The sequence below is a fragment of the Agelaius tricolor genome, unplaced genomic scaffold (assembly GCF_023055355.1).
Source record: "Agelaius tricolor isolate 1412-34295 unplaced genomic scaffold, bAgeTri1.0.p SCAF_6, whole genome shotgun sequence".
Classification (NCBI taxonomy): Eukaryota; Metazoa; Chordata; class Aves; order Passeriformes; family Icteridae; genus Agelaius; species Agelaius tricolor.
The window spans coordinates 16187996-16213116 of record NW_027269266.1 but is presented as its reverse complement, the minus strand read 5'-3'; the positions used below and the strand labels follow the sequence as shown (position 1 = coordinate 16213116).

Sequence of the window (25121 nt, the reverse complement as noted above, 5' to 3'; positions counted from 1 at the left end):
CAACTTTCATTAAAGAGCAAATAGTCCTTAGCCCTCTGTGCACTGAGGACACAGGCAGGGTCTCCCTGCTCGTGGCAGCTCCTCTCTTCCCCTGGGCTGTAGTACCTGGATCCTTTAGTCTGCACTGTCTGCAACTCCCTCCCTACCTCCAGTCTCCCTTTCCAGAGGTGGAGCAGGGATCACTGGTTTTATGATGCCCCTGTGGTTAGCAGCAGTAATCCCTTCTATAAAATTGTTTCCTGACTGAGGACTTGCACAGGAGCAGCAGACTTAGACCACTTCTCCACACACTGGAGAGAGTTCAAACACTCCTAGATCCCAGCGACAAGGCAAATCTGGGGGGGGGGGCATTTAACCCCTTAATTTTGAAAGTGTGCTGAAGTTCAGCAAATAAGTGAAGATCCACTGAGCCACAGAAAGTGGCCAAGAGTGCATGGAATGGAGGTGGTGCCCAAGGGAGCCCTCAAGTCCTGCAGCTACTCCTGCAACATTCCTGCATTTACCCTGTTACAATCATACTCACAATGCACAAGCATCCCTGTGGCAGCCAGGGTGTTAAACCCTCCCTGAATAAATAGAAATCTGACTGCAGTGCAGTTTTCCCCAGAAGTTCTTCCCTCAGAGACTGTCCTGCTGCCTCTATGCCCTGGGAAAGGAGCACAGGGCAGGCTGCAGGTCCTGCACACACCAAGGAAGCTCCTTCCTGCCCACAGCCAGGTGCTGCTCTTCTGGAGAGAGCTCAGATTCCAGATGGAGCTGTGTCTCTTGCACTCCCAGGTAGTGAGTGAGCTTACAGACCATGAGTTTGTATTAATCCCACTTGGAGGTGGCTGCCTCTCCTCATGCACTGTGTGCAGTGTCCAGACCTGCAGGTCTGATTTCTCTGGAGTTTTAAAGTTGCACAGGACAACACCATCATTTTCCAATTTCATAGTACTACACTTTGCAACTTTAATGTTCTTTTAATGGAGTTTGTAGGTGCAATACATAAGTATAAACATATCCAGCATGTGGTAATAAACTGCATAGTAAATATAATTACAACAGCTCTCACCAAAATGAAACCTTTTCATTTTACTGTTAATTGACTAAAAGCATTTGCTGAAATGCTGAAAACAAAACTTTGGCATCAATATTTAATAAAAGACAGCAAAAAGATACTAATCATCTGATGGGATCAAGTAGCTAGTTTTTAGATCATATGATATATGATGAGGTGTAGAACTGATGATGCTCATTTCTCTCTAATTAATGCCTAAACCAACATTCAAACAACACAGAAGATCTGGGTTAGGAAAGCTGTTGCTGCCATTCATTTTCTCTACTTGTTATTTTGAGGAAAGACCCATTATGTGAGTGAAAAGCAATTGTTCTCATGGCCCTGACCCCTGTCAAGATGGAGACAGGTGAAAGGCAGACTTCCTAAGGAGAAGTCCAGCAGTGTCTCCAGCAGGGCCAGTCAGGAGGAGCAGTGTGAGGCTGCTGGCTACCTGCAAGCCAGAACAGGGAGTTTTCCACTGCTTGCCCTCCCACAGGGAATGCATGGTCATTTCATGGCACCAGTGCCTCCAAAGCAGGTGGAAATGTAACTCAGGAGTAACTGAGGCCCCAGCAATGAGGTCTCCTCCTTCCCTTACCTTCCCATTGCTTACGGGGAGCGAGGGAAAATTCTTTTGGAGCAGAAATGGAAAAAGACCATTTCTGCCAAACCTGGGCTACCTCCAGCACATGATCCAGTGTGGAGAGGAAGCAGTGGGAACAGGGGGAGCTGTGGGAGCAGGGGGAACAGGGGGAGCACTGGGAGCAGGGGGTGCAGGGAGAGCAGGGGGAACAGGGGGTGCAGGGGGAGCAGGGGGAGCAGGGAGAGCAGAGGGTGCAGGGAGAGCAGGGGGAGCAGGGGGTGCAGGGGGAGCAGGGGGTGCACTGGGAGCAGGGAGAGCAGGGAGAGCAGAGGGTGCAGGGGGTGCAGGGGGAGCAGGGGGTGCAGGGGGAGCAGAGGGAGCAGGGGGTGCAGGGGGGAGCAGGGAGAGCAGGGAGAGCAGAGGGTGCAGGGGGTGCAGGGAGAGCAGAGGGTGCAGGGTTCTCTGAGTGCTGCTCACAGGTACCAGCTGCCATCAGCCCCCAGGGCTTTTAAGATGCTGCCACATCCTGTGCCTGTTCCAGTCCCCAGGCAGTGATTACTGGGCAGTGGTCAAACCCCACCCCTCCCACCTGCACGTACAACAAGTGGTGCCATTGCAATGTCTTCCCTCCTCTGCTGTGCCTACACATCCCCCCCTATATTCTTGTATTTGCCAGCTTTCTGGAGGAGGTTCTCTTTTTTTTTTATACAGAAACAGGAGCTCTCAATTTCCAGCCACTGGTGCCTCAGCGCTGCTGCAGTACACAGCAATCATTACAGGAACAGAAAACATCATGCTTGGAAGATGAAAAAGAGTTTGAGAAAAAATGCATCATAGTCTTAAATCTAAAATAGCTAATAAGAAAAACTGAGAGAAGCAGAATGTAGTTTGTTACATATTTGGATGGCCAATGCTTGGAATGCTCACTTCAAGTACTCTTGCAGCATTTTATATACATATACATATATTGCAGCAGTTTTTCATCTAACTGTTGAAATACTGTAATGATCACATGTTTCACTTTAAATAGAAACTCCTACTGAAAAAAGATCTGGTAGGTAATTTTCTTTCACATCTGTGATGGGAGATGTATTATGTATTTGAAGTTTGAGCCAGCATTTTCTCTTGCTTTTTTTTTCTTTTTTCTTTTTTTCTCTGAAGAGCCAGCAAGAAAGAATGCTTCATTTTACTGCTCTGCAGTTTTGAAAAATGAAATGGGTTGGACCATGATGAAAAGCTGAACATTTTGATCTGTCTGTGCTTTGGCTGGGTTTTGCTGCAGCATGAGGAATTCAGATCTCCCCACAAACAGTGCTCTAATGATAGGGTACCACAGCCTAGCCCCAGTGGCAGGGGAGCTCTACTCCCCTTACTCACTCTGACACGCTAAGTCCAAGTTTTAATTCTTTTGGGAATAAATTAAACTATGCAAGTCCCTCTGCCCCATGGCACCATCTTTATGTTGATTTGACCATGTTAGATGTACATATTTTGCATCACACCATAGGGGTGGGGGCTGGACAGGATCAATACCTTTTTTTGGCTGCCTCCATTTTATGCTGTGTTTATTTAGCCTGCAAGTTCAGGCCATGTTCAGAGGAACAGTTCATAACATCCATCAAATTTGGGTTTATTGATCAATTATTTCAATTTGCAATGAACACAATAAAGGATGTCATCCATATGTTCAAGCAGCAAAGGAAAAATTCTGTGCAAAAGACACATCAGCAGTTATAGCATATACAGAAGGAATTTCCTTCCTCCTTTTCTAGGACTTTCAAAGTCTTCATTAAGGTGTTTGGGCCTCATCCTTGACTCATGGGCATTGGTACAACCTCATGAATGTCAGTGGAAGTGAGGTTAATTTAAACCAGCCCAGAATCTGGAAATGAGAAATGGCTTCTTTTTATGACATGAACAATAGTTGAGGCACAAAAACTATAGAAAACAATTTACATTAAATGCTAGATTTAAAAAAAATCCCCTTATATGTAATGCTTATTTGTTGTTTGTTACATTAGTTATTATGTCCATCATCCAAGATGATGTCCAACTAAAATACCCCAAATAAATGTTTTATGAGTATTTTCTGTCCTGCTTTTCTGACATCTTATGCTCAAACTACTAATGTGCTTGTTTTAATCAATAGGTAGTGTGGTAAAGATGACACAAGAGACTACAGCACACAGCAAAGGAATTCTGCTGCTCTTCAATGATGCTTCTAGGTGATCTTTGTCTTTTAGTGTTCAAGAAAAAAGCCAACAGTGATAAAGAATTGCATTTGCATTGCTGTATTTAGGTTTATATTCCTATTCACAAACAATGGGGACTTGGTATCTTCAACCAGCAACATACTTTATAATGCAATCCAAATACTTTCCCTTGAGTTACTACATAAAAATATTATAGATCATCCAACAATATGAGGAAATGTCACTGTATTCATTTAAAATAGCTATCTGTGAAATGTGTGTTACTGTATTTTGCTTGGGGCAATATATTTCCATGCTTTATGAAATTATTAATTCTCATTAAATTCTAATGATCCCGTCTGAAAAGAGCAGAACTAATTAACTGCTCCATTAAAGTTATTACTTACTCCTGATGAGGCCTGTAAATGTTTCTACTTTGTTAGGCCAGTGAAAGTTTTCTGAACCACAGCTCCTGGCCTTACAAGGAAAATTCCCTATTATTCCATAACAGTAAAATTACCAGGTGCTAACAACACCCATGTTAGCCTCTAAGATTGAAGTCTTACACCCTGAAACAAATATTTTCTTCCTCTCACAAATGCAAGAAAATGAAGCTCATGCTGGCAGGAAGGATCTGCAGAACCTGCATCAGACAGGTGATATCTACTTGGGGCCAGCACCTATACAGACAGTAGTTGTTTAAATGTCTTTAAGGATTTGGACTGCAGTAGCTCTGTACCTCTGCTGACACTTGTAAAACCAAAATGACTTTGCTCCCTCTCCAGAGGACTGTGGAAAATGATGACACCATGAGGTTCTCACGTGCTGTGTCTGTTGGGGTCTCATCCCTGCCCCAGGGACAGAGGGCAGAGCCATGAGCAGCAGCAGGGCCTGGAGAGCAGCACTGCCCCCCAGTCTGCACACTGAGCTGGGGTGCTCAGCACAAACTGGTGATTTTGAGAGGTTACAGGGTCACCTTCAAAAATGGCACCTGCTTAAAGACCATCATGAGTGCAAGAGGTGAGTTCCCAACACGGACTAAGGACAAGCAAAAGGGATTCAGCAGCCTCAGCACTGCCAGGTCAAGATCACAGAACCTCAGTGAGATGAAATGAAGGGAGAAAATCAGAGCTGATAGGAAAAGCTTGATGACTGAAACAGCAAACAAACTGTGACAGTTGCTTTCACAACCACGCAGGGTACAAACATCCACATGTGAGGAAGATTTTAAATACACACATGTAAAAATCTCCCATGGAAAGGCCCTCTGCTGATCTGGCCACAGAACTGGAACAGAGCCCATTATTGCTACTGCAACTCTGACCAAGAGCTACTCCAGACAAGCATCAAATACTTTAATCCATCAGGTAATAATTAAACCAGGGATATATTAGTTAAAGAATTTGAATAAATTATTACTTTGGCAATCTATTACATTATTTACATACAATGAATAAATTATGTTTTAAATTATTTGCTCAGCTTCATTATTAAGACATTTTTCAAAGTTTGATTTTTTTTTGGAGAGGATTTTGTTGGGGCTTTTTCAGAGCTTACTCTTTTCTAGATAAAGGCTGAATTTTTTAGGAAAATTAAATAGTTCTTAATAATGCTTCTCAGATAGTAAACACAAAATATTTTGACATTCAACTCCCATCACTCCCCAAGAAACTCTTGAGTTTGCAAGGCTTCTGCCACAAAACCAGTTTTTATAATGGCCACTGATACTTTGGAAAGGATCAGAAGTTAGATTTGCAATCTAAAGTGACAAATACACACTGCATTTTGACTCATTCTATGCCAATCTCTGCATCTCTGCCATTTAGGCACTGAGGTTTGGCTCAGAGTTTTGGATGCTTCTCTGCAGCAAACAAATACAATCTGAAATATTGACTGCTCTGGAAACACTTTTTCCTCTGCTATGTTCCCCCTTTCAGTCACAATTAAAAAATGATCAATTCTTATCATTAGCCCTTGTTCCAGCCCCTTGAGAAATGTTTTGCCAAACATTTGCAGTTGCAACTTTTGACAGCACAAGCTGTGCTCAAACCCCTCAGCCTTCCCTGCCTTTCCATGGCCTCCCTGTGCACTGGGCATCCCCAGGAAGGGAGCTGATTCCCCATTTGGGACAATCCCAAGTGCTTGGTGACCACCTGCACTTTGCCCAGTGATGGTGCACACCAAGGTCAGTAATGCTGTTTTGGGCCCCAAGGCAGCTGTGCAAGGAAGTGTTTCTGAGCAAGGGAACTCCCAATGATTGGAGTTGTCTCGGCAGCAGAAACAGCCTAGGACCCAAACCACACTCCCACTCTCAGGCTGCACTCTGTGCAAGCAAGCCCCAGGCTCAGCTGCTCCCTGAGAGAGGCTGCCTCATTCCCTGGGGGCACCTGGCTCCACCAGCCACCCCAGCCTGGCCTTCCCACCACCCACACACTCCCTGGAGAGCTGTGCCACTTGCCCAGAGCTTCCAAAATAGCAACTTCCCAGCCCATAAGCTTTTGAAAACATTTGCAACCAATTTTACAGTTAATTAAACCCAGATTTGCTCTATTCAGTCATTTGTTCTATAACTTTAAAATCTTTTTTGGTTTAAAGTTAAGGTTTTTTTTTTAAGTCATGTTCAAGCTTTTGCTGTAAATAGGTTAATTGCAGCTCTGATCTTCTTCCAGCATCTGCCAGTAAAGACAAACAGTTTTAAAACATCCAGGCCTAACAAGGATCACAGCATTTCAAGGTGGGACCAGTCCCATGGTGCTGCCAGTAGAGAATCCCATGCCAAATCATACAGCTAATAAATAGTATGGCATCAATTCCTCAAAAATTTCCATAGCAAAAGTTTTAGGAAAAGATCCAAATACTCCATCAGTAAATCTCACAGAGTAGGTAAAGCCTTTGCAGTTGCCATGTATTTCAAGAGGTCTTTCTCTCACATGTGGTTGCAGTCCACAGATCCAAAGCTTACACAAACTAGATATGCCACAAATTTGAAACTCTCTCCTCTGCTCAGAACAAATGTAGGAAAATTGTATGATGAAAGTCACCCACTTTTCCTCAACAAGACAAAAAAATCATTATCCATGTTTTTCTTTTAAAATCAATATTTCTACCAAGAAAGAGAAGTAAGTTGTTGCAAGCAAGACTGTCTGGCTTGAGTTTAAAGGCAGGCTTCTCCAAACTGGCAAAGTTTCCCCAGCAATGTGCCTTTCTCTAGTTCCAAAGCAGAATTTCTTATGACTCGTACCTTGAGTATGTAAATGAGGAAATACCAGTTAAAATTAAGCTCCTGCTCACCAGAGATCAATCATTGATTTTCTTCCTCTCTTTATTCAATGAATAGAACAGGCAAGATTTTAAAAGGTTTTAAAAACCTTTGGGAGAAAAATTACCCATTTAAAAACCATTGCAGTGAATTGTAAATATCAACAAAAAACCCCATGTCTTGCCTCCATTTCTGGTGAGTGCTATAAGTTTTTTTTGAGAAATGAGTGATCCATGTTCACTGAATAAGGTCACAGAAACAGCCCAGTGCCTTGAAGAGCAACTGGAATCACAGACATCCTTGGCAACTGTGGGCACCTATACTTAGCCCTTGCCTTGGACAAAGGAATTCATCCTACAAAATCTGAGGTGTCCAGGGGCATGATGTACTGGTATGTCCCAGAGACAGGCAGTCTCTGGTGCTATGGGAGCTGTAGGCTGTCCTTTGTAGAAAATAATGACTAATTTACTAAAAATGGGAGCTTAAATCCTTCCTATATCAACCTGGAAGGTGTGAACTGATGTCCAGTAAAATCAAAAAACACCCTCTGAACCCAGATTAGTTTATTGGTTTTGAAAGCAAGGAATTTATTTACTCCTACAAGCAAAGCCCATTTGTGCATTAGAATTATCTCAGTGCCTTAAACAAACTTTCAGAAAAGCTTTCCTATGGAGCAGCCAGTAAAGTGAACTGTTGGAAATTTCATTACTGACATTAAAAAAACTCAAACCCCTCTGATGTCTAGTACCTTCAAAGTGATATTAGATATTATAATAATTCTTTTTTAAAAAATCACTATATAATTCATTAAAACAAGGATTTTAGTGCCACTTACCATCATCTCCTGCTGCTGGTAGGAGACCCCAGGGAGGGAGCACAGATGCCAGTGAGGGTCTGACTCAGGCCAGAGCAGCACCCCTGCAATCCTGCCTGCAACAACAAGCAGGGTGAGACTTCCCAGACCACATCCAAGCACTGGGGATTGGAGATCACCTGTCAGCCATTACCCACACTGGAGACAACACCTACTCTCTGAAAACACTGCTGCATTCTAGCACTTTTCTTTCTTAAATTCCACATCCTCACAACCATTTGATTTTTTTAGACAATTGTCTTTATTTTGCAAAGAACGCCCTGTGTGTTTTAGGCAAACCTGCACCACACTCTTATAGACCAGAAGTCTGAGCCAGACACCATCCTGTCAGCCTGTGTAGATAATTTACACATTCCCTTAATCCTTGGACTCAGGATCCTTGTGGGTCCATCCCAATTCAGAATGCTCTGGGAGTGTGTGTGTGAAGTCTGACCACATACACAGCAGCTTATGTAAAAGTGCAGGATATACAAAATCCACATAAATCAAAAATATCACCACAATCTCAATATAAATCAAGATCCACAACTCAAAATCCAAGACTCTAGTTTAAATCAATTGGAGTTCTGCATAAGGATTAAGGTCACAAATTCTCCTTCTTCCTCTCATTTGAGGAAGTGTGTGCAGGGCTAGAAGTAAGTAGAGGGATGTTTCACCTTAGCTAACAAAACCAAACAAACAAAAACCAACCAAACCAAAAAACCAAAACCTGCAGATTCTGTATCCAGAATAAATATATTATGCCACTCTCATAAATATTCACTTTTTGAACCCATTCCAAAATTCACCAGAACTCATGCCAGTTTTTTCTGCAATTGCTTTCTGCATCAGTGAGGCTCCTGACCTCACACACGGCCACTCTCCTCTCTGACATTTTGACATCATCATTTACAGGCTGTTGTGACCGTGGCAGGTTCTTTAGGGCAGGAACAAAGAAACAGGATGGTTTGACTTCTAGGGAAGAGCATTTACTGAACTTCCTGCAACCAGGCTACTCCTAACCTGTGGAAACCAATGGCTCATGTTCTGGGGAAGTCAAAGGATTTGTGGCTAGTTACTGCACAAATCAGAAGGGAAAAACATACAGAGCTTGTTGCTGAACTTGTCAGTGATTGCAATTAAAGGTGAATTAAAGGAGGGACACAGATCAAGAATCACCAAAGAATGGAGTATCAGGTAAAAGAAGAGTCAAAATGTGCATTTTTTTAAAAGAGAGAAGTTTCATATTGCCTTCAAGCTGCTGACCAAGATTCCTCTTTACAATGGATTATATATTACTGTAACCTTTTTAATTCCTGCTTAATTAATAAGAATTCTACTATTTTTCAAATGTGTCTTTCTCCTCTGTTTTGGATTCTATTCTTAATCAATGAAAAACCTATTAAATTTTGAAAAATAGCAAACAGATTTATGGGGCATACTGCATGAAGTACTATCTCTTGTTAATTCAGACTATTTTTTTCAGTTTCATTGTTTTTGAAATATTAACAATTTCTATCAATCAGAGATGTGCAGAATTCAAGTTGCTACATTAATTTTGAATAATTGATTTTAAAACAAATCAATTTACATTTCTAGAAACATGATTTCCCAGGAAAACCTGATAAAAGGAGATTTTCTTTAAAGGATTGCCTGGAATCACTGGCTCATTCAGGTACATTTTCCTCTTTAATAAGTTTAAGGTACTACGGCCTAATTTTAATTTAACCAAACACTAAACTTAACATTGCTAAATTTAACATTGCTAAAATTAACATTGAGAGTTGTCATCAAAACTTCAAAATTATTTAAAGAACTTTGTAATTTTAAATTTCACAGTTACATTTAAAAGCACAAGAAATCCAAACTGTAGACAAAAGCAAAACTGTATTTATTCATTAATATGTTCTTACTAACAAGTATGGGTAACATAATTACATGATTGTATTTTAAGGTTATCTTTTATCAGCATCCCTGCCCTTAAAATCAAAACTGTGTCTGGCAAAATTTGCCAGTAATTTATGTTGACATTAGTAGTTAAAATATTTAATGGGATTGTTAATTTTTAATTTTTATCATACTGTTTTCAGACACTCTGATACCAAAAAGAACCCCAACAAAAATCTAGAGAAAATGACTGCTTACTCTATTGCTCTTCAGTATGTTTAACAACCACATTTCTGGGTGCTGTCATACAGCCAGACATACAGGAGCTATGAAATACAATTTATTGCCCATAATTAATTACGCTCACAATCCTTTACAAGGAAAAAATTGTACCAATAAAATGGAGACCTTATAAAAAGAACTGTGTATTACTTTGAAATGACAGGCTTCTCTAGCAGTTTCACTCCTGCTTTTTGGCTAAAATTGTTCTTGTTCAAATGCTGAATTGTGCACCTGGGCCCAGCCCAGCTCTCTCAAGAGCTCTGCCTCCAGACTGGCAGTAAAAGCTGCATTCTTCAGCAGCAAAGTCAGGGTTCTATTGCAAGCCTTGGTGTAGCATGGTCTTGTGATTTTTTTTTTTAAGCTTCACATCTTGGAATTAACAGATTACATGAAAAACTCAGCTTCCTTCAAACAAAACTAATTTTCAACTTCACTGGAGAATAAGTTAAAAATAATTTTGTAAAAACCTGGGGATGTGGAAGGCAAATAAGGCCAAGGGGGTTTTATACAGTAAAGACTTTCTAGGCTGGCATGGTGGGTTTACGTTCTATTTCATATTTTTAATGCTCAAGATTGACAACATTAATAGTGAGGTTTTATATCAAATGTTAAACACTGCAGAAGAGCAGCCACCCATCAGAGCCAGAAGGACATTTATAGGTTAGAACAGCCGAGTTCCTCCTGCTTCCCCATTAATAACAAAATCCATTGCTTAAATAAATAATTGGGAGGGGATTAAGCATAGTAAGAGCTTTGTTTTGGTGGACTTGTTCAGTGGAAAGCAAAATCCTAGTTAGTATCAACCCACTTGAGAAAGTGAACTGGGACAACAGAAATCCCCCAAACCAGAAAATGTGTTTCCAAAATGATTTTTTAAAATCTAGTTATAATTTATTTTCAAATGCGATTCCTGGCTTTCCTACTGCAACCCCTGGGCAATCTCAAGCCCCTTGCTGTTGTCCTCCTGAGTCTGTAAACAGGCAGAATTAAACAACAGCATTACTAAGTGCGGACTTACTCCATTCATCTTAATGGACTGTTAATTATGACCACTTAAATGCCCACAGTGTTAACCCTGTCACCGCTGGCTGCATTTCACCCAAAAAGGCAGATGTTGATTTATACACAAACGTTTATAGATGTTGATTTATACACAAACAAGTAGATGTAAACTCTCCATCAATGAACTTTTAAGCGAGCTAAACGATTAATAGTTATTAATATGGATTATGAAGCCAGTTGAAAAATCTAATAATTGTATTCTGAAGTTTATTCCTTTCAAAGATTAGAGCACGGTGCTGCTTTCACAATCAACATTGCTGGCTAATTGCTTGAGGGCTGAAGAGTTTCAAACAGGATGGTGTTGGGTTTGTAGTGAATTTTCATGTTGTGAATTTTCAAGGGCTGGTAAGGTGCAGTTAACTGATTGACGTTGCACATCCTAAGTGATGCAGCAATATGTAATGTCAGGATGTAATAAGGCTAGTTGACTTTTCTTTAATTTCAGAAATTTTTATAGAGCTATATAAAATATGAAACTATTTATTTTAAAAAGCCAGGAAAATCTTGGGGAAAAAAGGTAATAAATTTTATATATTGCTGTCTATAAAGCTGATGGAATTAGCAGGTATGACAAATGGAATAAATTCTTGGGCACAAATATATAGACATTTGGAGGGGGCACAGAAATCACAGTGGTTTAGAAGAATTTAACAGAACAATATTTGGAGTACAGTCATTATAGGAATTGTAATTTTAATATTGTATGTACTGCAAAAGTAATAATTACCAAAGCCTTAGGTTTCATTGCCCTAGTTCTCCACTGGCATCCTGGGTATTTGAGGAAAATCTGAGCACCAAAAGGAGCCCTGTCCATTTGTTCTGTCACACCACAGGTTTTTCAGTCATTCCTTCCATCAAATCCTATGGTTGCTCCATGCTTGCACTAATCCCAGGAGCTGGGTGTATGTGGTAAGCTGGTTGGCATGGGGAAAAGGAAGATCTCACAACATTCATAACATGCAAACCCCTTGTAAATATTTTCTCAGTCTGCACTGGCAGTTTCAGCCACCAGCACTGCAGCACCACTGGCCGCCCATGCAATGCAGATTCTCATTTTTGCAGCACAACCATCATTTCCAGAGTCCACTAAACAGCCAATGTGACACTTCCACAACAATTAGAAAACAACAGATCCACCGAGTAAAGCAACTCTGAAACCAGAACCATAACCCAAACCCCTGAGAACCCAACAACAATTTGTGCTCAAGCGTGCGCTCTGTTTCCCCCATTTAAGCACTTTGGGGTGCCAATTTTTTTTTTTTTTTTTTAATAAGAATTAGTTGTAAATGAGCAGTCAGGCCCTTGTGGCCAGCACATAGCACTGGCAAGAGCAGCAGTGCCAGAGGACGTGGGCCGGTGCTTTGGGTGTACCAGCAGCGCAGACCCCCCTGATAGTTACCATAGAGATAGCGGGAGCCACAAAGAGCTTCGATCGCTCCGGCCGGGAGGGGGCAATTTGTATGCGCGAGCCCTGCTGGGATTGAAAGAATGCAGAGGAGGACAGGAAAGATAATAGAGAGAAAAAGAAGTGAAGGGAGAATGCAAGAAATGAGAAAAAATGAAAGAAAGAAAGAAAGGAAAAGGGGGAAGGGGGAGATGGGAAAGCGACCAAAGGGAGTGAGGGTTCTCCGAAGGAAAAAAATCCAGCGGAAAGACCAAGGGAAAATGGAGAGAGAAGGAGAGAAAACATGAGTGAGAAAATTAATCTTGTGCAGACAGCACTCGTGTTGCTGCCTGACAGGAACTGCTGCTCCAGAGGAGCTGAGCCAGTAGTGTGGGCAGCTGAGAGCAGCAGGGATGGATGGATGGATGGATGGATGGATGGATGGATGGATGGATGGATGGAAGCTTGCAGTTCCTGACCCACACCAGAAAAACTGCTCCAAACACGGAGCAGAGGAAGGAGACTGAATTGGAGAGGAGAGGAGAGGAGAGGAGAGGAGAGGAGAGGAGAGGAGAGGAGAGGAGAGGAGAGGAGAGGATGGTTTGTTCCTATATGCCACATGTGAACATTCTGAAGCTATTGCCAACTGCACCAGCCCCACAAAAGCAAACCAGTTTATTTCTTTCTTCTTTGTGCTCCTCAGTGAAGGGCATTGAGGGCTCAGGGCAGGACAGCTTGTGCCTCTGAAAGCTGTGACTGCCTGGTCTGGTGAGGCTGGAGCTTCAGCAAATACTCTGGGGTCCCCTTGAGGACCACAGCAGCCTCCACATTCCCAGCTGTCTCCTGCAGACAACACCTAAATCCCTAGTCCAGAAAGGCTGAGAAGAACAATTTGAATCACTAACAAAATCAGCAGTCTCCCAAACACCAAATTTGGGAAAAAATCTCTTACTGATGATGGTGACCACTGTAATAAGTGGACTGTGCTGTTGCAAAGTCTGTTGTTCCTCTACAGGTTAGTAATGTCACAGGCAAGTCTGCTTGTCTGCCCAGAGGAATCTTAGCAAAGTCAGAGAGAGATTTGATACATAATCAGTAACAGTTAAAGAGAAATATCTTATTTGGTGGTGTTCCTCAGCCCTGTACCTCCCAGAAGGTAGGGGTAACTAAAAATGTCTTGCTTTGGTGGCCTCAGTGATGCCATCGTGCTGCAGCAACTCACCTTGCAGTTCCAGGACACTTCTCAGCCCTGAGCTGGTACTCAGCTGGCATTTTAGTTTGCTGCCAGAGGAATGTCCCAGAGGCTGGCAGGGCAGCAGAGAGCTGCAGGGTACTGCAGCCCCATGGCTGAGAAACAGGAGAATTTTTCCTGGGGAGAATGACCATCTGCTGAGTTTTTCCTAAAATACACCTTTTTTTTTTTTTTTTTTCTCTTAGAAGCAGCACCATAGTATTCCTCACCTTGAAGGCCATCCCATTCAGCCATGTGGGAACAAGACAACATTCCCTACATTGCCTTACAGAGAAACAGATTTAAATATGTTCAGTGACAGTTTAGCTTGGATTTCAGAGACAACCCCCAAGCGTCAATAGCATCAATTGGCCCATCTGTGTCATGGGCTCAGTACACACAGACCAGCCTAGAAGTGAATGTGAAGGTGTTATTTTTCTTTTTAATGAACCAATACTGGGTTTGTATCATTCCACTTTTCAAGCCAGCTGCCAAACTGACCATAAAGCAAATTTCTCCCTTGCATATTAACACCAATGTCAAGTTACCCCTAAGATCAACAGCATTGCCTTTGAGTTAAAAGCACACAGATGTCTGAGTAACAGTAAAATTACTGAAGTATGTAAAAGCCTCTGGAAATGTTGGAAAGCAGCTTTTCCATATATAACAGTGTCACCATTTAAGTCAAATACATTGTGATTTTAGCTTAAAAAGCCCTCCAAAGCAACACAAACTAAATTGAAAACACTTTCCATTCAGAGGAATATACTCTTTACATAAAGCTGCAAAGTAAAGCAATAAAATGGCATGTATAAAACTGCAAAGTGCCTTTGTAGGAAAACCTGAATAGTTTAATGCACAAGTTTCCAAACTGTCCTATGCATTAGAGTTACTATCTTTTTAAATGTGTTTTATAATAGAGAATCATTTTTAAAAGAGACGGTGCCAGTGCAGCCACAGATTCCCTTATCACCACCACACATGTAGGGAGAGGATCCTCCAGCAAGCCCCACAGTTTCCAGCCAAGCCCAGCCCAGCCTCAACAGCCTCAGGCTGCTGAAGTCATTAAGATTTTTATGAACATCTACTAGCCAGATGAGTCCTCATTTCCAAATCCCTTACAAATTTTTCCACCACAAGAATACTTTCCAAAAGCTGGGTAATAGGCCCCAAACAGTTCTTTCAGTACTAATGTGAACTGGAAACTAAAAAACCATCCAGCGATGGTAATTTGTACAAGTCTCTTAAATCTTGAAAATGAGGCTATTCATTTTCTAATAATAAATCTTTACTACAGATAATCTTATCTTCCTTCCACGATAAACTCCTAATTATTACCTTTCCAGCCAGCATATCTGGGATTTTAAAAGTATGTGACAGCAGTAAAAGCAAGTGCTGGATTTTAGGACTGAAAAAAAGGGGATAGTTAGGTTAGGCATACAGAAGATCCTTGTTTTTCAAGATCTGGACCACATGATAGAACAGAACAAGTTACAGGCTGGGAGTGAACTATTCACACCAGAGAAGCCAAGGACAGCCATGGCCCCACCATGTGTGGGGAAACTCCACCTTCAGTTTGGCCAGGCCTGTGCTGCCCAAAGGAAAGTGAAAGAGGAAAATCCTTCTTTTTTTTCATTTTAAGTTAGACCCAGTCAAACCCAGAATCCACTGCTAAATATTAAGGGAAAACGAACAAAACATTTTTGCAAACATTTGTCTAAACGGAAAACTTTGCACATCATTAATTCCAAGTTTTATCTCCCATTTACACTGGAAGTTCTTCAGGGCTGGCAGCCCCTTGAGGCCCAGGAGTGCTGAGCACAGTGTGAGCCATGGCACAGACCTTCTCTGTGTCACTTCCACTCTGCCGAGGAAAAGCAAATCATGGAGGGCATCTGCAAGGCTAATTTTTGAGTTTCAGAATATTTATGTCACCCAAGGAAAAAAATCAGATGAAGTATGTCCTCACGTTAAACTGAAGATCTTAATTTTGAGTAGTAACCACTTATCACTGCCTATTTCAATTGAACCATAGAAGGGGAAATATTTAGAGACATGATCTGAAGAGCACATCTGTCTTACACAACCAGAAATGTTTGCAGGAAATCTGTGAAGTGAAAAGGAGACCAAAATTATCACTCAGATCCTGTCATTTTACCTTACTGCTTTACAGTCATGTTTTAAACAGTACAAGGGATTTAGCAACACCAGCTTTTAAGCAGAATATTTACAAACAACTTTCAGCTTGTTAAACCAATTATTCCTTATCAATATAGGCACTACTCTAGCAAGCACTTAACAGTTGCTTGCAGAGCCTGATATGCCAATGACACAACAAGAAAATAAAATAACCAGAATATCAGAATAAAGTATAAAATCACCAGTCAGAATAATATATAAAATCACCAGTCCCTTGGCCTCAGTTATTTGGAAATTCCCAGATACTCATTGCTCTTCTGGAAGGTGTAGATAGAAGTGTTCCCACATCTCCCTGTCTGTTTAACTATGAAGGTGCAATTTAGCTCTCAGGTTTTGCCAACAAAGCTATGATGATGACAAAGGAACATAATACTTAACAGAAAAAAATATTCTAAGCCTATCTTATGTAATAATACTTTAAGTACCTTAGGGCAAATGAACTTCATGAATCAAAGTCATATTCTTTACAGGAAAAACATTATACTGGCCTTTCTCTTCTTGTGAATGCATTTCTTTGTGGCAAAATACATATTTTGAGTAATCATAAAAATAGTTTTTAAATAATTTATATTTTATTGATTTATAATTTAGAAATAAATTTATTTCTTCTATTTAATTCTACAAAATTTCTCTGTCCTTCATATCTGTGGGACAAGATACAGTGTTATATCTCCTTGGTTCTTCTTCACACCCTGTTTCCTCCCTGAACCCTACATACCTTTCACACATAAATCGGATTTCCATGACATTTAAATGCAGTTCCTTAAGCTTTCAGCAAATGTGACACAGCTTTCCTCTCTGGGCCCTACAGCAGACCCCAGTATTACTCAATCTGGTTGTAATCTTTGTGTTTCTTAGATAATATTAAAAATTTGAGCTGAGTGTCACTTTCATTTTCAGAAAAAGACTTGCCCATTAAAAAGTCAGTGCCTGTTTTTCTAGGTTATTGTTTCTAGACTGCATTTTTTTCTCACGAGCACAAGTTCGTAATTTTAGCCTTTGATGGAGCTTGTAATTTGCATTTTAGTAATTTTGCTCACTCTGCTTTTCACAAATGCTATTCTTTGGAGATTTCTGTGTGCTACAATTATAAAAAAATAACCAGGAAGCTGCTTGGTTTTTTAGTGCCTTTGATTCAAATAGTCTCAAGAAATGCTGTACCAACATCAGGATGTGTAGGAAAGAGGTGCTAGACATATTTTTATGTATCAATCCATGGGGGAGAGCATGGAACTGAGAAATTAAAGCAAAAATGTTCAGATACAGAAAGTAAGCTGTACCAATATGCTGAAATAAACAGGAACTGCGTATGCAGTACCTCAGAATTTCCTTGAAAAATTAAAAACTTGAATAAGAACAGCACAGTTCTCAACAGAAACATTATTCTTAACAATTAGAACTGCTCCCCAAATTGACTTTAAAGAAACCAATAAGAGAATAAAATCAAGCAGTTCCATCTGAAAATCCTATTCTTTAATCTTCAGACAATGGTCTCCAGCCATCCCTGCATTATATTTTTTTATCTGTCTTTGGGGGTTTTTGGGTTTTTTTTTTAAAGTGTGTTGTTTCTGCTGTGCTTATCTTTGAAGGAGTAGGTCCAAAGTAAGCAAACAGCAACGAGAAAAGAAATAAATAAATAATCCCGGGGAAGGAGCCTCTCCGAGCCTGTGTAGCTGAAGCACTGACTTATTGTCTCTGCTCTCACCACACCCCCCACTTCAGTCGCTTGTTCCTCTGTAAAGAAAAAAACAAAAAACAAATCAAAAACCCAGAAAACCAAAACCAACAAAAAAATTAAAATTTGTGGAGGCCTACCATATTAAAAGCCTAGCAATCCTTAGGGGAAAAAAAAAAAAAAAACCACCAAAAAAAAGCCATGGAAAAGCTATTTGTTATATGAAAACAAAAAGCATCTGAAATCAGCATGTTGTATTTGTTTTCACCATCAGTTTGAGGTGGGGGCAAAAGAAAGAAAAAATAAAGACAGCTGTTAACCCATTTTAGTAGAAGTGGGAAAAATCCTGGGGACTTCCTAAGCCTAATTTCAGCCTAGAGTGATTTTTATGGGCAAACAATGAATCCTTAAAATAATTGGTTCATATCATGAATACACAACAAACTCTGAACCCAGGCCTTGATTCAATTTCCAGGGTAATTTGTAGGAATACCTCCTTTGATTTTGGCGATGGTAACAATGTACAATATCATAAAAAATAAAAAATCTTTACCGATGTGTTCTGGCTGAACACAGAGCAATTGTTTCTTTATGTTGCTTGAGCTCTGAGAGTGTTTTTGCAGCATTACATGTGACTTATGTCGATGAAAACAAATCGATATAAATCGTGGGTAAAAAAAGCACCATCACTTAGAGAGGTACTAAATTTCCAGACCACAGTATTCAGATTATGATTATTTATTGCCATTGTAGGTAGATGAAAGGCTGTGGCGTTCCTTCCAGTCTCCCTGTTCCGTGCCAGCTGAATTCTGCGAGAGGGATGGTGTTAGGAATGGAAGGCTACAGTAATGTTAACTATGCTGTTTCCCTCCAACATCCATTTTGTTCCAAAGAAACACTTGCCAGAGATTAAAATATTCAAGATGGCTGTTTTCTGCACCCTTTCTGCGAGCAGTACAGTTTTTCATCTTTCCAATACTCCGGGTCCCCGTCTTTATTGAGACCATGAATATTTTATTCCCCATCTTATCTGCCTCCCAAGTCATTAAATATTGGCCAAAGTTCAAAGGGAGCTGCTTCGCCACGGCCTCGCTCCCAGCCCGGACCCCGCGCAGCCCCTGCGGCCGCCGCTCCTGCCGGACGCCGCTCCCGCACCGCCGCTCTCCGCCGGGGATGCGCCCCGGGCCCGGCACCCCCGGCACCCCCGGCAGCCTCGCCCGGCCGGGGCAGCGGGCGGAGCGCGGCGGCTCCGCGGGGGCGGCGGGCCCGGTCCCGCACCTGGACTTCCGCGCGGCCCCGCGGCCCCTCCCGCGCGGCTGCGGGCGGGGCGGGGCGGCCGCGGGGCCCGGGGGCGGCTGCGGGGGGGTCCCGGCTCCGCCGGCCCCGCCCGCCGGCAGGAGGCAGCGGGAAGCCCCGGCGAGGGGCGGGGGCGGCGCGGATCCCCCCGGCTCCCACGCAGAGCCCACCTCTCCCCCGGGGCTTCCCGTGGCGGGGGAAGAGTCCGCGTTCTTTTGTCCCCGCGTTTGCGGGTGTCCCGAGCGGCTGCGGGGCCGGCTCGGCCCGGAGGCTGCAGCAGTGCGGGCGGCCGTGTCCTCCCCATCCCCCAGGGCTCCGCTGGACGCGGCGGGGAGGGGAGCGGGACCCGCACCCGCAGGGAACGCCGGCTCCCCGAGCCCTCCATCCCGCAGCGCCGGGGCACGGGCGGCCGGCGGCGGCTCCCCCTCCGCCGAATGCGGAGCCCCCGAGCGCTGCCCGAGGCGGGGGACGGCGGCAGAGCTGTCCCCTGTGTCCCCAGCCCGAGGCACCGGCCGTCCCCAGCCCCGAGTCCCCGTCCCATCGCCGCGCGAACAAAGAGCCGCGGCGCGTTGCGGGTTGCTGCGGTTTATCCAGGCGCTGGTGATGCCAGGGTGAGACAACCGGCGGTCCGCTGGTTCTGGGCTCTCCCGAACGTCTCGACGGCGAGTCTTGTCCAGCTGCCTTAAAAATTGCTTGGAATATCGGTTGGGAATACTTACTCTGGAATTCATCTCGGTGTTAGTTAAGAGGTCACTTTGAATATGTCAAATCTTTTTTCCTAAAAGCATCAGTCAGTCATGGTGCAGTCCCCCATTACATTTAGAGCAGCGTTTATCCGAGACTGCATATAGATAAATGGATTAAGGCAAGAACCGGCTGGTTTGTCTGGGTACATTACACAGCTACGAGAAGCTTTTTCCATGGCTAAGAACTGAAAGCTTCACTGACCTCTGAAAAAATTCTACTTCATACAAAGGAAGCTTCGATTCCCTGTCTAGTCCCAAAAATGTATCAGGTTTCCCTTTCTCCACAACCTTAATTGTAATTAGTTGGTGAGCAGATGGGATGAGGCACTTCCCATGCACGAGCTTTCCACTTCTACAAAATTAGTTTATCAAGCACTGCCTAAATGTCGCTTTGTATTACCGAGCCCATGATGAGCCCCTCCTGCACACGTGTCGCAGGATCGCGGCGTGGGTGCTCCCACCCCGCACCTATTTTAACAGGTTTGATGGTGCACGCTTGCACAGCGACGTGTAGCAACTGGGATGAGCCTAAACAACCCCCGTGGTCAGCTATAACCACCCCTGTAAAACGCATCTGTGACTTGCTAAGGAGAGCAAGACTTGCTTTAGGCGAGCAGAAACGTCTGTCCTTCCTCATGAACTATCAGCTAATTTTAGTTTCTAAATTGTTACTGGTTTTCCAGACACTGCTGCTTCACACTGACATGATCAATTTTTTGTTGGTGGTGGTTCCTGTAAGCTCTTGACGCCTGCCTGTCAGCGCGGCGGTCCAAGCACTGGCAAATGTAGATTTTTAGATTTCATCCCCTGCGAGGCTTTGCTGGCTGCAGTGGATGCAGTTCTACCGGGCTGAACACATCCTGCACTGCAAACAGCGTGGAAATGTCCAGGAGGGAATTTACCTGAACCACTTTAGTTAAAATAAAATTCTCCCTAACAGCAGGAAATATTTACGGGTTAAGCGTGGCTAACGGTGATAGGGGGGGTCCTGCAGAGAGCTACACCTCCCCTGATGCTCAGCACACGGCTGACAGTTTTTCAAAATGTTTTACCGAAATGAAAAATATGTGGATAATAGAAAAAAAATACCATCACATCAACGATTTAAGGTTTACGACTTTCAAAAGATTTTTCGGTGTTTCTAAATACATGTCTTTTCTCTGCTATCTTGGCTAGCGAGGGCCGTATCTTGTCATCGATGGTAAATCAATGGCACAGCCTGACCTTTAAGAGGGTTGTATCCCTTATTCAAACCAGGCGGGTTGAACAGAAAGATCTGTGAAATACAGCTTCGCTGGGGAAGGGGCATTTTTAATACGGATCCTGTTTTCTCTAAACTGTAAATAGATCCTCTCAGAGCTGGCAGAGGTCGGGCTGGAAGGCAGCCGGATTTCACGCGACCAGAGCGCTCGTTGGAATCGCCTCTCGGGCTCGGATACGGCGAAGGTGCCAACTTCTAATTGACACGTTTAGGCGAAGCTCCCGGAGTAATTGCTTTTAACATTCATTTATGCAAAGCGGCTCCGCGCGGGCAGGGCGAGCCCGGAGCGGCCGCGCCGCCTGCCAGCAGGGAACGGGCCTGGAGCACGTCCCGCCCGGGCGGGGAGGGAGCGCGGGGCACGGCGCTGTCCCGCTCCTGCCCGCCGGGCCCCGGAGGCGGCGGGAGCCCCGCGGCCGGCTCTGCCGCCGGGCTCCGGTGTCCCCCCTCGCTTCACCCGGCCGTGCGGGCTCCCTCCGCCGCGGAGAGACGGGGCCGCCGCTGTGCGCGTTCCCAGCGCGCCGCGGAGCGCCGGCCGCAGTGACACTCGGCAGTGATCGCAATAATCCTCCTCGCAAGCCGCGCTTGTCCCCGAGTCTCGGCTCCCACCCAGGCTGTCCGCCGGCGATCGCTCGAATGCTGGAGCGCCGTGAGCGCCTCCCGGAGCAAACCCCAATGGCCCCGCAGCCTCGCTCGTTATCTCGGAGCAGCTCGAAGACTGTATTTTCCTTCGCACCTCCCGCCGCGGGAGCCGGGGGTGCAGAAAATCCCGGGCACTCGGGTCCCCGCCAGCCTCAGGACAGAGCCCGCCGCAGCAGCCGACGGCGCTCGGGGGCCGCTCCAGCAAGGGCATCGCCGCACGCACGGAGGCAGGAGCAGGTCCCGGGTGCCCACCGGCGAGGCACGGGGCAGGAGCCGGGGCGCCCTGGGCAGGGCACGGCCGCGTGGCCCCGCAGGAGCCGGGGCGCCCTGGGCAGCGCGGCCGCTCTGCGGCGGGCTCAGCGCTCGGCGCTCGGGGCGGGCCCCGCCGCAGCTGGGGCCGCCGCGCTGCGCTCCCCGCCGCGGGCCCCCCTGCCCAGCACCACGCGGCGCCTGCGGGGCCGCCGGCGCTGATCGCACACCCTCCCCCGGCGCACACGCACAAAACGACGGCCGGCGGCGGGGGCGGCGCCGAGCCCAAAAGGGGAACCCGTCCCTGGGTGGGCTCGAACCACCAACCTTTCGGTTAACAGCCGAACGCGCTAACCGATTGCGCCACAGAGACTCCACTGGCAGCATCTCCGCCCTGCTCACCAAGTGCTTCGGCGCCGCCCCCGCCGTGACCCCGCCGCCTCCTCGCCCCCGCTCCGGCCACTGGTGGCCACCGCGGACCCACCGAGCCCGGGACCCCAAACAGCGAGCCTCGCGACACGCCAAAAAACACTGAGGAAACAGCGAAAACAGCGGCTTTCCCCCTCCTACCCAACGAGAAACCCTCATTCTCAAAATCATTGTTCACAGCAATGCTCTTATTTTAGGGAATAAATTAATGAATCAGACTTAAAACTGCTTCTTCTGGGATGCTGCTAACTGATGAGTTACTTACGCAAACCAAAATATAATTTCCAAATATCATGACAAAATTGCTCTATTAATACATTTAGAGAGTAATTTTAAGTGACTGCAGGGAACAGTTAGACTCTCTAAAGTAGGTAGCAGTCCTCTGTGTGTGTAGGTTAAGTGTATTTACAGTTCTAAGTAGTGGAAACAGTCGTGAAGAAAAGCTAACATTCCTATTTATTATTTTACCAAAATCTTCTTCCCAGAGTACCTTACAGTAAATCTATACCTACAGCTCTGCAACTACAAAGTTTCACATCTGAACCTGAGCAATTGTTTCCTCTTTGCTCTCACAGACTGATACTGTTTGTATCTCTTTGAACTCTTACAGTATTGTTGGCCTCATGCTGTCCCTACGTCTCCCTGAAGCTCGGCCTGATGGCTCTTTTGCCCATTAAAAGCCCTCGGAGCTGAGCAGGCACATGGCACTCACAGCACCAGCACTGACTGCTTTCCAAGCACTGCTGGTCATCTCCTGGTATCCCCCATCCATGACCAAGAAGTCCCAGCTCACTCCTGAAAACAGAGACTCTCATATTTTGCACAATGCTGCTCATCAACACTGTTTGATTTCATTCCTCATCCCAGTGAGTAACTTTATGCTGATCATTTACTGATCACAGTGCAAACTTTCCAGTTTTTCCAATACTCTGAGAAGACCTACATAAATGCCAGCATTATCTCAGGATGGCTTAATTTTCTTTTGTTATGTATTTTTGGTACCTTACTGACTGACACATTTTAAAACCAGGAAGAGAAACACAAGATATGCAAGTCCTGAAGAGTAATTGAAATAATTATTTTGAAGGTTGCTTTTTGGGACACCATGTCTGCTGCTGCATATTTTCCTACCCACATATCTGCTATTCTCAGGGTCAGAAGAATCAGTTCACAGGCTGGACCACTTTTGTCTGCTCTGTGTAGGACAAGCAAATAGTCTTGTGATTTTATGCACAAGCCATTGGTTATTTAGTAGAATTACCAAGATTTCAGTCTGACTAAAGGCCTAACCCATAGATCCACAGACCTGTAGACTGGGTGTGGATTTGGGACCCTGAAATGTTTTACTTTATTCACATGAATATTCACATGAGTTTTAACAAAAGTAGGCTATTTTCAAACTCTGTGTCTAGAGGCCAGGTCTACAAAGGATCTTTGCTATGCTGATATTGAACACAAGTTCTAACTCTGAGCTGTCTCACCTGGTGTAAGGCATCCAGGGCTGCCTACTCAATGCACTGCTACACTGAGAGGAGTGCTGTAGCTGAGGCTACACAGTCACTTGGCACCTTTCTTCTCAGCAATCTTCCTCCCCGAATCGCAGAATCTCTCATTTAAAGTCTTACAAGGTAAAAAAGAAACTAAAAAGAACATACACAGCTGTGAGTATTACCCCTTAAAGCTTGAAACCTACAGATCAGCAAAAGATCCAAACCCGGATGGTTTGGCTGGCTGCGGAAGCACTAACCAGTGAGACATGGTACCAGAGGGCAACACTATCCATCCCTGCTCTGCAAAGGGAAAAGATGCTTTACCTACTATTGGGACAAGGTGTCTGACTGTATCTTAGGAAAAAGGAAGAGCCCAAGTACTGTTTAAGGCATTCAGAAACCAGAAATAATTCACTGCTTCAGAATAATCACCCTTCCTATCAGGGTTTTGTTCTTTATTTCTGGACAGCTCTGTTCCTTGATGTGCTGCTTCTTGTGGATTATACTGGGAGGTGCTTAATTCTTTGCAATATCTAGTCTATATAATTTAAATACTACTATTGCATTCACTACCTATGATTCATATTATGGTTTAGAATTTCATAAAAACATAAATTTATAACAATATATTGCATTTTAATATATTAAAATAGAATACTATATAATGTGAAGTAATTTATATTTTATATAATAACTTTTTTTAAATTCCTAAATCTGTGTGCTTAAATGTTCATTGCTATGACATCTGTGACCTTCTTCAGATATAGTCTTTGGTCCTTAAATGTCAGAGAAAGTTACTGCAGGACAGAGGGTGAAACTGGTATTGTTTACAAGATTTATAAATGTACCATATATTTATCTGCTGTTCAGAAAAAATAAATCTAGGTTTTCATCCAGAACAATTCCTAAAATCTGTTCCACTGGATATAGCAGAAACAAAAGAATCTTTCCACTTTTATCACAGGATTATTCTATTTCTACAATTTCTACATGGGAAAGAACCATTTTCCCCCAACAAGCACACGTCCCTACTTTATTTATTATCCTGTGTCAGTTTTGGTCAGCTATTTGTCAGTTCTCAAGTTACAACCCTGCCCAAACTACAAAAATTCATAGCCACAAAAAAAAATTGTGTAACAGCTACTCAGTTTCTGCCCAAATGCATTTCTAATTCCTTACTTTGTAACAGAAATCTCTAGGTTACCACCCAAAGATTTCTTGTGTTTTCCTCAGAAACATACGATTCTAATCCTTACAAGAACTGGGACATTAAGATAAATGGACAGATAATGCAATTCAACATTGCTATTAGAGTTATTATGGGCAGAGAATAAGATTTCCATGACAAAAGATTTTTCTTTATGG

The 25121-nt window shown here is 43.8% G+C and overlaps 1 non-coding gene across 1 annotated transcript; it reads right to left on the bottom strand.

Annotated features, from left to right (window-relative positions):
* Window positions 1-22136: 22136 nt before the first annotated feature.
* On the bottom strand, window positions 22137-22210 carry TRNAN-GUU (transfer RNA asparagine (anticodon GUU)). Its single transcript has one exon. It is a non-coding gene; the product is annotated as a tRNA-Asn (tRNA).
* Between the last annotated feature and the right edge of the window lie 2911 nt (window positions 22211-25121).